We start from the raw sequence: 17,707 nt of genomic DNA, 5'->3' as shown, positions 1-17,707 counted from the left end.
AAATTCGTTTTGAATAGAATTTGAAATGAATTTGAATATGTGTGCTTTTATCAGAATTCTAGCAGCAAACCAGTAGTGCTCGGTTTCAGCAAGAATGCTGCCAGGAATGTACAATTTTGTTCGACTTTTGCAATTATTCTGTCCGGCAGATATTGCGATGGTTTTGGTACGGATCCCTTCAGAATTAATCTGGCATTTTACTCCAGTCTGATCAGGCCCGTGCGCAGAAAATTCTCAAGGGGGGGGGGGGTTTGATTTTCTAACGTTTATTTTAAAAGAAACGTACAGGAACCATCAAACTTTGAAGTTGATTTTAAAAGAAACGTACCGAAATTCTCAAACTTTTAAGATTTTTTTCAGAGGCCTGCATCTAGTCTTGTGAACCAAACGACTCTGCTCAACAAATTGGGTAAATGTTTGTTATCGAGAAGGAGTCATCAAAAGACACCGCCCAAGTAACAATTGAAGTTTTATAGCACGCTACAAGTGCAATCGAAGTTTTATCAGTGGCTATAAAACTATCATAAAACCACAATTGTTACTAGGGCGCTGCATAGTGGTCGGAAACCCCAAAAACGTGAACTTAATTCACTAGAGGCCAAACCATTGAATATATTCACAGGGTATCTTTGGACGAATTGCTTGTAAGAATATTGCCCACAATCTGATAAAAATTAAAATTAGGCATGGCTTACTACGATCAAATTAAAAAAATAACCTTTTATGCTGGCGAGGTAGAAAGTTGGTGTCTTCGACAATGTTTTAGAAATGCTCGTAATAAATTTTTTTGTTTAGCTGAACTTGTAGTATTTAATGTTATCGATTTGTAAAGCGTTTTCTATGACAACACCCTCAAATTTAGTTTTTTTAAGATAACTTTTTCCACTGTGATTTTACGTGCAAACCGTGCTCCAGACAAATGTGGAGGCATTAAAACCACATAATATTGTTGAAAACTGTAAGTAAAAATACCCAAGTAAAAAAACTATACAAAATGAGCTTAAAACCTTCTTACCTTTATTATGCGTAGTCCGGACATTGAAAATAGTACCTGCTCGTCCATTTTGGTTTGCACCTTTCTCTCTTATACGCAGTTGAACTTAATGTAAAAAAAATTAAAATTCTGCAATAACTCTAAAACGAATTAGTATTTTTACAAGAGATGTTCGCCGCGCTGCCGATTTCAGGTAAAAATTTTATATGCAGTGTTCAACGATATTTTTACATGCAGTCTTCAACAATAATTTAATTTTTACATGCAGTCTTCAACAATATTATGTGGTTTTAATACCTCAACATTTGTCTGGTACATCGTTTGCACGAAAAGTCACAGCGAAAAAAGCTATATTAAAAAGCTAAATTTAAGGGGTTTGCCTTAGAAAACGCTTTATAAATCGATAACATTAAGTCCTAGAAGCTCAAGTTGTTGAACGAAATTCTTCATTATGAGCATTCCTAAAACTTTGTCGAAGACACCAACTTTCTACCTCGTCAGTATAAAAAGTTAATTTTTCTAGTTCAATCATAGTAAGCCATGCCTCAGTTTAATTTTTATCAGATTCTGGGGAATATTCTTATGAACAATTCCTCTAAAGATACCCTATAAATATATTCAATGGTTTGGCCTCTAGTGACGTTTTTGGCATTTCCGACCACTGTGCGTTGCCTGCTGGCTCGTGGTGGATTCGAATTGGTTTGTAGTAGTTGTTAAGCCAACCGACTAAACTTAAACCTCTTGTATCCCGTAATCCTCATCCTTTCGGGGCAACCGTTAAGTACTGCTTTAGTAAGGATTGTGTTCTTGCTTATTTTGTTTTGTGTTAATCGTCATGTTTTTATCCATAGCTACTTTTCCTTACTTGCTGTCAAATTTTCCTTACTTGCTGTCAAACCTTCGCGATATATCTCACCTGCTCAGGTCTGCTGCAAATATCGTACCCTGTTGGTACATGAACCGATCCGGGGGTGTCGACCATAAGGATTTACATATGTTTACAACCACCTTCGCCGGGTTTCTTATCCTTCTTGGTGCTAGTCGTTCCTATTTATCTGCTAGCTGGTACCTGGGGCCCTATACCGATGCCCATTTTCGCGATCCATTTCACTGCCACTCTAACGGAATAATCATCGGCGGTAAAATTTCTCTAGACAACGATATTCCGATTTTCTCCAACTTCGTGTTTTTCCTCCTTGACTGCCGTACTGATCAACATCTGCTGTACTTTTGCTAATATAGAAGCTTGCCGAAACGTTAACCGATCCTTCTGAGAAGCCGTCCAACTCGACATACATCCCTTTCCAGCCATCCTCGCAAAGTTTCGTCCTTGGTTTCTTCATTGACTTGCTTCTAGAGTGACCGAACTCAAATGACATTTTATGTGTCTAAACGGTTTGCAGTATATTTTTTCCAGGACAGGAAAATAATAAAATTTTAAAAGTAATTCAAAACATTCATGGGAGGGTTGACCACCCCCCCCCCCCCCCCCGCGCGGGCCTGAGTCTGATAGAAACCTAACGGAATGGTATCTACCGGAGGATTTCATGCACACTGATAATATAAATTCGTAAATATAATGAAATCGATCATGCAATGCACGAATTCATTCGTCGTTTTCTGCAACGAATTATTTTCGTGCATTGTAAATAGTAGGTTTCGTTCATTTCATGTACAAGAATAGCCGCTTGCTGAACGAAAGCATTCGTAAATTTTACACATGTAATGTACACTGCACGAATGTTCTCGTTGATAACGACATTATTTTTCGTGAATGAAACGAAATGTTTTGTTTATTTTAATAAACATGTGTGTATATTACGAACGATTTCGTTGGTCGCACGAATTCATTTCGTTTATTTTAGAAAAGTTTGCGTATTTATTAGCCTGTGGTTGTTTTCAGTCGTTCTTTTTGTATCGATGTTTGACAACATCGATTTTTTTATTTAAAACAATCAATGTAGCCAAATTGATTTTATTGTGGTACGAAAAAATGGCTGCATGATGAACGAAAGTTTTCGTAAATTTTGCTTATTTAGTTTACATTGCACGAATGTAATCGTTGATAACGACATTATTTTTCGTGTGTGAAACAAAATGTTTCGTTTATTTTAATAAACGTTTTGCCTTTCTCATATAAAGAAAGGCTATGCAATCACTGTAAAAATCGACTTTTTAACCGAGGCCCGGAGGGCCGAGTGTCTTACACCATTCGATTCAGTTCGTCTAGATCGGCAAATGTCTGTGTGTGTATGTGTGTGTGTGTCATTTAAACTCACACAATTTTCTCAGAGATGGCCGAACCGATTTTTGCAAACTTAGTTTCATTTGAAAGTTATAACGCTCCCATAAGCTGCTATTGAATTTTTAGTTGATCTGAGTTCCGGTTCCGGAGTTACGGGTTGAAGAGTGCGGTCACACAGCAAATTCCCATATAAACTGGTACCACCATGATGTTCAAATGATGCAAAACATATTAAAATAGATGTAACATTATTATAGTTTGCGGGTCTGGATCACTAATGATCAATCAAAGCAGCTTTGACCACATTGGCCACCTATGACGGTTCATGACGCCCCCGGGGAACCCGCCAAGTTCCTAAGCTAATATCACACCCATTCCACAACGAATTATCTACCGATTTTTACAAACTTGATTTCAAATGAAAGATACAGTAATACCATTGACTGCTGCTGAATTTCATTCGGTTCTGACTCTTGCTTCCGGAGTTACAGGGGTGTTAGTAAGGATACACTGGAATTTCCCGTATAAATCGGTACAATCGTAATACCTCAGAGGCTAAAAACTATTGAAATGGTCACCAAATTACTTCTAATCGCAGATCTAGATCACAGATTGCCAATCAAACATTCTTTGAATATATTGTCCACTATCGACGATTCCGGAAGTCCGGGCATATTCTACAATTAAAGTCACATCGGTTCTTCGGTGATGACTGCACCGATTTTCTCAAACCAAGTCTCAAATGGAAGGCAAAATATGCAGTTGAGTATTGCGTCACCGCCCCTCCCCCCCCCCCCCGCCTTGCCCTTACACCTCTCTCCTTCATCACTCCCCTCCCCTTGGGCCACCCTCACGCCCGCATTTCCTTCATCCACCCCGTATACCGAAATAAGATGAAGGATTTCTGACGCATCCTCCACTCTCACTCTACTAACCCCCCATTCCCTCCACTTTCAAACCCATTCCACCAACATTTCAAAATATAATCACATATATAACATTGAACTCATGCTGATTAAGCTAATTAAATATTATTCTTTTGCCTTTCTCATATAGAAAGGTTATGTAATTGCTCCAAAAACCGACTTTCTAACAGAGGCCCGGAGAGCCGAGTCTCATATAACATTCGACTCAGTTCGCCGAGATCGCAAAATTTCTGTGTGTATGTTTGTGTGCATGTATGTATGTATGTATGTATGTATGTGTGTGTATGTGCGGATTTGTTAACAAAATGTCCACATCGGTTTCTCGGAGATGGCTGAACCGATTTTTACAAACTAAGATTCAAATGAAAGGTATAATATTCCCATAGGTTGCTATTGAATTTCATTTTTAACCGACATCTTGTTCCGGATTACGAGTTGAAGAGTATGGTTACAAAACAAAATTTGTTGATTTGTCTACATCGGTTTCTCGGAATTTTCTGAACCGATTTTGACAAACTTGATTTTAAATGAAAGGTCCATCAGCTGCTGTTGAATTTTGTGTGGATCCGAGTTCTGGTTCCTGAATTACAGGGTGATACGTACGATCACGCAGCAAATCCCGATTCTAACGAATTCTGCGATGATTTGGTGAGGTGATTTTTTTTCCAAAATATAAACACAACTGTTGAATTTGTAGATCTAGGTCACCTACCGTCATTCAAATTCATTACCAAGTGTAATAAGAATGAAACCAGCTATTAAATCATAGTTTTGAGAAATGAGAAAAGCACAATTGCACCTCTAGGTGGATTAAAACAGGTTTTTGTATATTACGAACGATTTCATTGCTCACACGTATTTATTTCGTTCATCTTGGGAAAGTTTTCATATTCATTAGCATATTTTTTCAATCGATGAGTTAAGATCGATGGTTAACAACAACGAGTTTTATAACTAACTAAAAGGATCGATCTGGCAAAATCGATTTTATTTCAACCTGTTCACCTCTATTGGGGAAAGATTTTGGTGTGAAGTAATAGCCGCTTGATGAACATTGCAGGAATGTTATCGTTGATAACGACATTATTTATCGTGAATGAAACGAAATGATTCGTTGATGATAAATGTTTGTGTATATGAGAACGATTTCGTTGGTCGCACGAATTTATTTCGTTCATCTAAGGAAAGTTTTCGTATTTATTAGTCTCTTATTGTTTTCAGTCCTTTGGGATCGATGTTTGATAACATCGATTTTCTTTATTTAAAAAAATCGATTTTATTGTGGTACGAAGAAATGGCCGCTTGATGAACGAAAGTTTTCGTAAATTTTACTTACCTAGTTTACATTGCACGAATGTAATCGTTGATATTGACATTATTTTTCATGAATGAAACAAAATGTTTCGTTTATTTTAATAAACGTTTATGTATATTACGAACGATTCCGTTGGTCGAGCGAATTCTTTTCGTTCAACTTAGAAAAGTTTTCGTATTTATCATCCTCTTATTTTTTATTCGATCTTTTGGAATCTTTGTTTGACAACACCGATTCTTTTTAATTAAGGAAAAAGATCTGGCAAAATCGATTTTATTGTGGTATGAAGAAATGACCGCATGATGAACGAATGTTTTTGTAAATTTTACTTGTTTAGTGCACATTGCACGAATGTCGTCGTTGAAAACGACATTATTTTTCGTGAATGAAACGAAATGTTTTGTTTATTTTAATAAACGTTTGTGTATATTACGAACAATCTCGTTGGTCGCACGAATTCATTTCGTTAATCTAAGATAATTTTTCGTATTTAATAGCATATTATATTGACATTGCTCCTGCAGAGAAAAACTCAAACCTATGCATACAAAACCAACGAGCAGTTCGCGATGGCTCAACTGAATCCGTACTGCTCCGGATTCTGGATCAACCGAAAGAGGTTCAGGAAATCTACGGATACGGATACGGCTACTAAATAGTCAGACTGAAACCGTCGTAATGATCAACAATTATCTGACGTATAGCAACAATGACTCCATATTCTACCTCCATTGAACTTCTGTTGACGTTAACGGTTTGACGAATGGTGCTCGTAAATATTATAGAGACTTTCGTATACAGCAGCGAAGAATTCGTTTGCCTAATGAAACCGTTTCGTAATAAGCCAACGAAAGTCCTTTCGTGGTTTTCACGAAAAACTCATTATATGTACGAAAAATTCGTATATTTTATGAAAATTTTCTGTACGAATCTAATTCCTAGCGATTTACGAATATATTCTATCAGTGCATGGGGAAATGTTGATTCGATCCGGTAGATATTCGGAAATTACAATATAATTGGAAGTGGCTTGATTTTAAAAGTCATCTTCTTGTATTTTCTAAAATTGAATTTATTTTATTCTGGATTTTTTAAATTCAAAATGGAATCTATGTTTCTGTTTAGGTATGGCGGAATGAGAACAGCGTCTAATTTAAACTGCGAAATAAATTTGATGATAGAAATAATAAAATTGTTTATTTTTTACAGATATGAAAAATAATAAATGGGATGCGCCTTTTTCAAATTTTGCTCCATTCGAGCCACCATGACATCACCAAATCACCACAAAATTTCTTATGCGTTCAATATATGGGAGCTGTCAAGTTGTCCCCGGGCTGGTATAAAGCCATGAAATGGTTTCTATCTGAAGCACGCGTCACGAGCCGAGACCATCCCATGGCGGCCAGGACGCTGCTTAGAACAATGGCCTGTAGAACTTTCAAAAAATGCAAAGAAAAAAAACTTAAAATTTTGAAAATTTTGAATGAGATTAATATACGGATTTATAGGTTCAGTATAGAATAGTCGGTAAAGCGACGCTCAGTGTTTATGGCATGTTTTTTGCTACGTTGATGCAATAAACATCACTCAATCATTCAAAGTACCCACATTGAGAACTGCTCCAATAGATAATCACACTGTTTGTTGTTAAGTTTCCCAAGTAATTTGTAGATAATGTATATCGCGAATATATCCACTAATTAGTTTTCGAACTGATGACCTTCATAAGCCACTAATAGTTTATTTTGCTATGTTTTTTTCCTTCACACGTCTTCACTCATTAAAAGTGACTGCGTATTCAACAACCCGGATTATCAACAAACTGCACTGAAAACTAATTAGCGTTTATGAATCGCAAAGTTGATTCGAAAGCCCTCAGCCATTTGCTCGTTTCTATACGACTCTAATGATGTATTTGTTTCGCTCTCTATTTTCAGCTGCATCCTCTTCCTATTCCATGCCCTGCAATCACATCCGGATTAACTAACAACGCCCGGTAACAAGGTAGGTAACTAATTAATTTGAAATCGTAATTCCGAATCAATTATTGACACTAGCTAAGCGACTGCAAATTGTGGAAAAAGAAGAAGAAGAATTGGTAGAATCGGAATCGGGATAGGGGACATGTTGCGATCACAATCTTATCGATCGTCTTCGCTCTAGATTTCCATTCATTGATTGGGCACAGTGGGTTAAGTAGTGGTTTTTATTGGACAAAAATACAATTCTGATGATTGTATTTCGATGGTAAAGGGTTAATGTTTTTGAATAATCCATTTCAAAATAGTGTCGAATAACCCACCATGCTTCCGAACGGATCTTCCGTCACAGACCCGGCAATTGGCTGCCAATCCTGACAGACGGATGGATAGATCGGTGGCCCGGCACAGTGTGTGTGTATGTGGTTGTATATGACTGTGCGCAAGCACTTGTCGGAGTCGAAGTGCAAAGCGCATCGAAGCGGTAATTAAAGCGAACATAATTAATGAAAATGTAATAAGAGAAGAAGAATGTAAATTATTTCCCTCTGTTTCGCTACGCCATCGATCAACCCTACTGGCGCACTCGTGGCGCGAGGGTTTCAGCAAGGCAGCGGAGGGTGGAAGCGGGCAAAAATTATGTAGTGTAAAATGCAAATGCAAACAGAGTGATACAAGCTGTGATCGTGCAAGTCTTTTCGCTACGCCTCGGACGGATGGATGGACGGACGGTCGGTTGGTCGGTTGAACAGATGGATAGATTCGAACAAGTTGGTAGAAACTGAACTCGAACGGCCGGCGAAGTAGCTGATGTAGGTACTGTATCTTTTTCTCTTTTTCTGACTATCTTTCGTTGTATGTGTGTTCGATTGCGATTAAGATATCAGTTCAGCGAAGAGCAGCGCAGCTATCCGAGGGATTAGGGGACGAGGGATCAGCCGAAGCAAGACTGCGAAACAGTCAGATCATTGCTATTACATAAACTTAATTACGTTTTAAATAAATAAATAAAGCATTAGTCTGTCATGTTTCCGTAATTGAATAAAAATTATAAATGCATTTTCATCGATGAAGTGAATCCGGCTGTTTTTCGCCGGGTAGTATTTGCCCGGTTAGGCGAGGCATTTGCCGAAGGGTGGTTGTGGTGGTGCTGGTGGTTTTGTATGATTGAAGATCGATGTATACATTGGCCGGAAACAAGCGATGTGCATTGTGGTGATGACGTGGCCTCACTGCAACACTGATTTTTACAAAGGTGTGTACATGACCTTCTTCAGACTTGGTACCAAGCGATCAGCGTTTTTCGCAGGAATTAGATTGAGTACGTCGTCATACGTGTGACGTGAAAAAAGTGCATAGATTAAAGTTTGTCTCCACCTGGGAGGGAGGAACAGACACTACGCACGAAGTGTAAATAATAGCACTTGTCAAGAAGCAAGAAAACTTTCGACATTCAAAATCAATCAAGGTGGGCGACGCTTAAATGAGCAAATTTCTTTTTGCGTGTCATTGATGCAAGCGTGCTACCGGTACATGACTTCAATCGTGTGATGGAAATAGAGCCTGTCACAGTATAAAACTAGTTTTATACCGTGACAGGTTTTTTTTCCGGGTGCTTTACATTGATTTGAAGATAAAGTCTGACGGCAGTTTGGTTCCAGTACTCGAGTAAAAAGGGACACATTTCGGAACGATGTATCTCACCTTCTATTTTAAAAATAGGATTTTTGTGGAGTTCTTCTCTTTCATTCTACCACGATTTCCTAAAAAAAATGCTTGCACTGGATATTAAAAACCGTTACATTATTAAATTGAAGCTGAAAAATAGAATTTCATTCTATGAAAATTTAACTAACAGAATCCTTGAATAAGGAAGCTCGCTGGTAGAGACATGTTTATCTGATTCCTGTAACGTCCACCATTGAATAAGAGAAATATACCGGTTTATTTTTCAAATTTAAAAGAAATCTGCAAAAAAAAACTCTAGCTTATTTCATGTTCTTACATTCAAGTGTAGTTTACGGTTGACGGCTCCAGCTCATATCTCATAAAAACATGTGACCCTATTTGTTTTTCCTGAGATGTTCATTTATTGAAATTCTTCTGACGACGCAATAATCGCTAAATCGTTAATGCTAAAAAATCGGAAAAATTTTGCCTATTCTGAAGTTACCTTTACAAAGTTCCATCCAGATCGGAGCACTAGATTTCAAACTACTTTTCGTTTAAAATTTTGAACATCCAAAACATCGATTCTGTAGTCAACACAGTTTTTATCGCAATTATTTTTGAAAACCAGTCAATTCTAGAACACCAGAACACATTTTTCTTCTATATTTTTCTCACTTTTTAGATTTCAGTTGAGCGGTTAGTCTGGAAGAGTGTTCACCGCAAGCTTCTGTGAAAAATGAGCTTCGGGGACGCGGCCGACTCCGACAGTTTGCAGTATTTTTTATGCAACTTATTTTTATTTTCTTCGATAGTACGACTAACAAATTGCCTTTCGCTTTTCCAAATAAAACTTGCTTTTAAAAAATCACTAACTTAAATATATGAACTTGGTTTGTAAGTAGAATCAGTTTCTATGTTTAGAAAAAACCTCAGATATATTTTTAGGCTGTGGACCATTTGGCAAACTTTTTTCACTTTGGTTGAAATTTGATAGTTTGATAGTTTATTTTTCTCTCGAACGGTTAAATCTAAACACAAGAATGACCCCTTCCAAATGTTGACAAATGGATAGGTATTTGGAATTGACAGCTGTAAAACCAACTTCAAGTATGGCACTCGCAGCCTTGGAACGTAAATATCCACATAATGAAATAACCTAAAATATGTTTGACGCAACATGTTTTCGTTTTCATATTTGCCCTTCTGAGGGCGGACATAGCGTAGTTTGTAAATCAATTTCGTTGTACGCAGCTCACCTGGGTTCGATTCCCAACCCCGCACATAGGGTTAGAGATTTTTCTAAAAGAGATTTCTCTAAACCGACAAATAGGAGAATGACCCTAAGGTTAAAACCTCTATAATCAAAACAAAATAATTGACCTTTGTTTTCTACTGAAAAATATTGCCAACCTAAATAAAGTACAGAATACTGTTTCCACTTTTTTTCTACACTATCAAAAAATTTAACTGTCGAACTGTAAAATTTAACCATGCTATAGAACAGGGTTATTTTGCAAATAACTCTTGAAGTATAAGATTTTAACTAATAGATAGAAATGGACTTTATTAATGAATCGGATCATCTGGTTAAGCTGCAGAGCCCCCGAACGCTAAAAATATGATGTCTATGTCAAACTTCATATCAAAGTAACTTGACTTTTTTTCGAAACTTTGTTAATATTTATTTGCATGCATCTAGGCCTGCAAATAAATAATGATTTTAATTTTCTCAGTACACCTTCAAAAGGAACTTTAAACTGGGGCGCCATCAAATCTGAAGGACTCATTCTAAAATTGTTAAATGAACCAAACAATTCTAAAACTTTCTTTGTACGATTTAGGTCATTATTATTTGTCTTTACTATAGATATGAAAACAGCTTTTCATTCACTTGTTTTAAATATAGGGATGATATACATTATTTTAAGTCAAAAAATATTTTTGGACTTCCAAAAAACTTTTACGTCACAAATATTTTTGATGCTACATTCCCATTTCTTGGAATAGAGAACATTTACAGCATCGTCTCATTTCCATAACTGGTTCCATATCGAGGATAAAATACATGTTGGGCGTAGTTCATTGCACTTTTAAGAAACGATACAGGCCAATTACATAATTCAAACACCATAAAGACATCGTCAAATATTAAGATTTATAAAAATCCAAGTGAAAAAGACGCATTTGTTGAATCCTCCCACTAGTTGTTTTTTATAGTGACCATTTCCTCTTTATATTCAAAAACAGTCGTTCTGTCTGGTAATTTGATTATTTCATTAAAATGTAGATTATTTTCATATAAAATTAGCGTTTTTAATATTTTATATTATAGTAAGATCGCAATATTGTCTTATAACGATGCTCGAAACTCTTGAACGCATCCAAATTCTTATTCATCGTTGAAGACATGGAAATACAATTTATTTGACGATGGCAATATGGATTACCGAAAAGTTCATCTGGCATATGTGAAAATAACATTAAAATCATATAAAAACTTTAATAATATTTACTACTTCGCCCAATCTAGACAAAAAATCAAGGAAACTTATTATTCGGAAACACTTTCAAGCAAGAATAGGATAATAATACTTTCATTTCCTCGATGTTCACTCTTTTGTGGTTCGGAGTGACAGTTTCGTTCTGGCTGGCTATGACATTCACATTTATTGAGTCTGTTTCTCCCTCCCAGGTCTCCACTAGCTAACTGGTCGCGTCGGTCAGTCTCAATCGTCCTCTCCAGTTCAGACGCATTTATAATCCGCTCCGTACCTGCTTGCTAGATGCTCAATAAAACCTCTAATCTAAGAAACCTGTCAAATCATCGAATCTAATCGCACTGAAACCACCATCCCAAGAGCACGTTCTGTTGAAACAGACACCAGTTCAACATTTGTCAACCCCATTCCGAGGTCACCCGTCGAACAACTCTGATTCCCAATCGGAGATTCGATTTGTTAGGACAACTCAATAAAACCCAATTAATATGAATTCCATGAGCTGCAACCTTTCCTCACCTGCCCGAAAGGATCATATCGACGCGTTTCGCCAACCGAGAGCAAACCCCGAAGGAATAAAACATAAACAGGTCGGACAGCAAGCGCAGGCAAAGTCGGAATGCTGTCAGCTATTCAGTCGTTTTTGGTAATTGCCCCTGCTGCTTGAATGTGGGCACCTATCCTCTACATTGGCACAATCTTCCCTCTTGTCGATTGCAATCGAATGATATATCTTCAGCTTCGCGTGGTTCGGTGCCGGTGGTAATGATCTTGACGACGCTCTCGGTACACACATAGCTTCCTTCCATCTCCGGCTACAACAATGCATCGAGTCGCGCTCCTTTATGGTGTCGATTAGCTGCGACTGACCGAAAACGACTCGAGATAATATGTAGTAAAAAGTAGCTAACGAAACGAGAACAGGCAGGAGTCTGTCTTCGCGCGGCCAAGGGCAACTTTTTGTTTGTCTCATCCAGCATCCAATCGGTCTGTGAGTTGCGCGGTCCAAATTAGGACCGACGTTGGCTTTGGTTTGGATCCGGCAACGGGGAAAGAGGCGGGGGTTGCCAAACGGTGGCGGCTCCCGTTTTCTGCTCACGGTATTTAATTTAATTAAACAGGAAAACCAGTAAATAAAAATTTAATTTAATAACTGCGAGAAAGATGTCCGATTTTTTCGCTCTCGTTGTGGCAAAAAAGTAGCCAAAATGTGGCGATATCATGCGGTGCGAGAGCCCTTTAGGGCCATCCGCGGGAGAAAAACTCGCAAGAGTTGGCCGGGCATTTCGGTTTGCGTGCAATTTTTGACAGCCTGCCGGTAAGTGGTGTGGAACGGAAGGAGGAAATTAGTGCCCAATCGACAAAGGTATGCCGATTTCGGTCATAAATGTTTAATTTTTTTTTCGCGTCATTTGTTCGTAGGGATTCGAAGTCAGCGAATTTTGGGAATCTGGTGGCTGTGAACAAAAACAAACAAAGCGCAAAGGGATACGCGGTCCGGCTGTGTTGGGTATATGTAAGCCGATAATGGGTGAGTGGGTCTCGTTTGGAATGTCGCACAGCAATAATAAAGTAATTTGGATATAGCTGATCGGTTGGTAAGGGTAAGGGACTGATTCCATGTTCTGCAGTTATTGAGGTTGTAGAACATATTTGCAGTTTTTAAATTACAAACTAATCCGAACACTTTACACATACATAAGTAGATTTTTTGTTAAACTCTGGTGCTTTGAAGAAACTTTCTAGTGCTCTTTTTGGAGCTTCAAGTTGTCTGAAGGTTCAACAAATATTGTCAATTTTTAAGATCAAATCTTCATTACAAAATAGAGGCTGTAAAAGATAATAGACAACTTGATTTTAGTTTAGAATAAAAATTTATATTTTATTATGGGTTTTTAATCATCGAAAAATCTATGACATTCCACAACAAGTATTTTTATGTAGCACAAAAATTTGGAAGCCTTGAGACATTAATTCAAAGGCCAAGAAATTATTCGGCCTTTCCTGTACTTGAAGTAATAATTAGTGACCGACCGGAACTATTTCGAAAACGTAGGCGTTGAATTTCAATGTTGAAGTGTGTTGGGGTAAATCAAGTCGCTGCATGCCCCCTTAGTACCACATTTGATGTCGCCTTAAAAAGACGCAGTATTAAACCGGTTGGACTGCCTGATCAAAAGAGTCTAATTGCTGGTCTAAGATTCCTATTTGTATTTACATTATCTATATCAATTTCTCTTTTCGTTTACCTTTCATAGACCCTATTTTTTACCCTTGCCACCTATTCAATACTGGCTGACAAAGCCGTCTTTTAACCATTTGGGGACCCGGGGCACTATTGAACTACGAACCAGCTAATAGTTTTTCGTACTACATTTAACATACTACTTCGTTAATAGATGATTGAATTTTACAGCCCTTGAAATTAATTTTTATTTTATTCACTATGGGCCACAAATTGCTTTTTTGTCAAAAATACAGTACATACAAACCTTTAATACTAGACATTCAATGTCTTTGGAACTAATCCACCACTAAAAGTGCACTTTATTTTGATGTAAACAAAATAGGGTCGCCCTCTCCATTGTTTAAATAAAAATGTATCTCCTGAACGAAATAAGATAGCAGAACACAATCTTCCAAAGAAATGTAGAGAAATAATTTCTGAGTAACTTTGTTGAAAATATCATAACTCTATCTGTAACAGTTTTGCTTTTACCGCGAAAAGGGACAATGCTGTTAAAAAAGGTTAAAGACAGAGTTTCGAAATAGTCACTAAAGTTACACAAAAAATATAACACCAATTTTCAGCAGGGTTTCACACTCGTGTTATTTATTGTTCAGAAGAAATAATTTTTATTTCTAAAATCTGGGGGACCACCCGCAGTTTTTTCATATCGAAAAGAAGCCCACTTATTGTTGAGAAACATTTTTAAAGACACTGAATATCTAGCGCTTACAGATTATAAGAACTGGATTTTTAAACAAAAAAAATCGATTTTTGGCCCATTTCCCGCTTATCTTGAAGTGTTAGTGTTGTGACTATTGAACGAGAATCTGAAGATTAAGGTTCAACATGTTTGATTGTCAAAAGCTATTTTCGAAAAAATAATTTTCCTGGCGTACTAAGAAATCGCTGTATATGAACTGAAGAGATGAGGCTCCTGACCCCAGCTCAGTGTGCTTATACATGAAGACGGTACTGCTGGCAAACAGTCACACTGAACTTCTCTGCTTCCAACTCGACATAACTTGCGACAAGTATTTTATGAAGAATAACCGCGCCTACATGCCCGTTCACAAAGTTGAGCTCGACGGTGCAGTTGCCGATTCGCGTTTTTCATGTGTGTGACACTTTGCTTCAGTGAGCGTGCCTATTTCAAGGATCCCATGCTTCAGCGAGTATACCTATCGTGGGAAAAGTCCACATTAGGGAGAGACTCTCTGCCCGCGCACAAGAAGCGCTCGGATAATCTGAAGCGTTCCCTTAAAAAAACGTATTTAGCACTCTTTTGCAGAAATACTAAAGCGAACTGCACCGTTCACCACCACAAATCATCATCATCTTTGCCCAGGAAAAGTTCAACTTTCAACAACCCTATTACTGCTTCTAATAACTAGAGGCAGATGAGATGAAGACAATAAAATTTCTCTTTAGGGGCCGCTAAATAGAACAGCTCCAATAAGCGCTGTCACGCAGATGAAGCAAACAGCCTTTGGTTTTAGAAATTTGCGATCAAACGACGAGTTTGCAGCACTTCCAGAAACAGCAAAACCTCAAGTGGTTCAACATTTTAACCAGAGGATCCTCTTAGTGGGCCTAGGTTGTGCATCGGACTCTTTGTGTTACTGAGGAGACTTCATTTCTGACGGTATGATGGGTTGTCTTCTCGATGATATTAAATTTTGCCTAGTCCACAATCTTTGCTACAGTTTTCAAGAGGTGGCCTACCTTACTGCTCTGTAATTTGGTCTTCCCATTCATGTGCCTGTGAATCTGATGGGGTTTTCGATTGATTGACACCGGTGTAGTGGATTGCACTGGTTTTGCACTTTCTAGCAGAAGTGTCAATGGAACATACCCAGTTTTCTGCACTTCTGCTAGAAAGTGCAAAAACGGTGCAGTTTCAGTGCACTCCACTACACCAGTGTCAATCAATCGAAAACCCCATGAGAAAACGTGTGGTGAAAGTTGCAATAGTTTTCGTCATTTTTTTAATTTGAAGTTTCACGTAGTGCAACTCAAACACGTTCGATATTATTTTTTCTACTTTGCATTTGATAACAACACCATTTATTGTGCATAAATTAGACGGCGCCGGTGGTTGAGTGGTAAGCGTGACCGCCACTCATTCCAGTTGGCCTGGGATCAATTCCAGCCGAGGTCTTTGAGATTTTTCTGAGGTGAAAGAATCTGTGGTCACGTCTTCCTTCGGAAGGGAAGTAAAGCCGTTGGTCACCGGTCCATGAAATTGGTGGATCGATATCTAGTCCAAGTAGTGGAATCACCTCTCTGACGTCGGTAAAGAAGAAGTATATCCAACTTCTATACTCTACTAACAAAAATATCCTCCTTCCGTGATACTTGTGGAGCGCGCAGTAGTATATACGGCCTCTAGCAAAAGCAAGTATCGGACTAACCATTCCTTCCCTTCCCTTCCGCGATCTACGTTCGCCATTCCCAAGCATAATTATCTACTGATTCCCTGTGCAACTTCAGCTAGTCCCGATCGATAACGGAGTAGTAGCCAGGGGTGGTCGCACAATCTCAAGCCCAACACCATTTATTGTGCATAAATCTGAATAGGACTGACAAGGCCGTAGTGTTGTTTTCTGGCCAAATATTTTGTGTACACATGTATGTTTTTTTAGAGAGCAGAAAAAATGTTCAAAAACCAACAACTCAGGGAACGGGTTTGGGCAGTAACCCGACCCGCTAAAACTAGTACTTCGGGGAGGGTTTTGTATGTGTACAGCAAGCACTCCAATCCAACTAATTAGTAGTTAGTTCTTTTAGCAGGGTTACAGTACACCTCCTCGACACATTACTAGTTTTCGACCATCCACACAACGTCGCAATTTCCGTATCGTAGTAGGAAAGTTAGCTGTGGGCCGAGAATTAGTGCTCTTCCCCTGCGACGACAATCTGTGCGCCTGCTTAATTTACGGAGCTCTTCGGCTTCCTTGAGCTATTTAGTACCACTTCCTCGTCCTTCGCGAACTACTCGGTCTAGTCAGCAATGATGGACCTAGCCTACTCTGACGGAGAGTTCCCTGACGACAGAAGTTCTCCCGAAACCGAGCTGCCGGCTACCGAGGTCTGTTTGGCGATTTCTGTGGAGCAGGGCGTCCGGTTCGCTGGTGCCTTTATGATACGCGACTGGTGGTGTCACGTCGCGGTCTACTCAGTATAGTCCCCCAAGGGAGAGTTCCACGGCGAAAGAAGTTCTCCCGATACCGATTCTTCTTTGGTGTTCGCTATATTTCTATCGGGCCAACCGATGGGGTGCCGTATTTGGTCCAGCGATTCCGGGTGAGACATGGCATCCGGGTCACTGGCGCTGCGACAAACCAAACCGGGTTCTCTGTCGCTGTCAACTCAACGAGTCCCCAGCGGTGGGTCTAGTCTACTCCAGCGCAGAGTTTCTCGGTGGTAATTGCGCTCCTTAAACCGCTGATCGCTGTTCATCACGCGATTTCTACTGTAAGCAGGTCAATTTTATCTTGATTCATATCCGGTCTTCCGGAACGCAAGCAACTCCATGCACATCGCATCGAACCTTGGCTATTCGAAGACCACATGCTCCGGTTTCTCCTCGACGTTCTCACACTCCGGGCACTATGGTGACGTTGCATGCCCGAAACGCTGAAGTTACTTCCAGAAGTAGCCTTGGCCGGACGGGAGCTGTGTCAGGTGGAAGTTTACCTCTCCGTGCTGTCTATTAACCCACGTCGACAGGTGTGAGGCGGTAAACCCAGCTTTCCTTCTCCATGCGTTTCTTTCTAGCGTTTCTCTGATTGCAGCACTTGATATCCTACGCCAGAGTGATGCAGGTGAGGATCATCTCAGCGATAA

General features: G+C 38.9%; 1 protein-coding gene across 1 annotated transcript in view; it reads left to right on the top strand.

Moving 5' to 3' along the window:
* Positions 1 to 17,707, top strand: part of LOC131678829 (homeobox protein aristaless) — a 342,197-nt gene that overhangs the window by 106,199 nt on the left and 218,291 nt on the right. The window contains exon 2 of the mRNA XM_058959198.1: positions 7,421 to 7,487. The gene's annotated coding sequence lies outside the window, so the exon portion shown is untranslated. The remainder of the gene's footprint in view (positions 1 to 7,420; positions 7,488 to 17,707) is intronic.

This window comes from Topomyia yanbarensis, chromosome 2 (assembly GCF_030247195.1).
Source record: "Topomyia yanbarensis strain Yona2022 chromosome 2, ASM3024719v1, whole genome shotgun sequence".
NCBI lineage: Eukaryota > Metazoa > Arthropoda > Insecta > Diptera > Culicidae > Topomyia > Topomyia yanbarensis.
The sequence above is the reverse complement of the archived record's forward strand: the minus strand, read 5'-3'. Positions and strand labels throughout refer to the sequence as shown.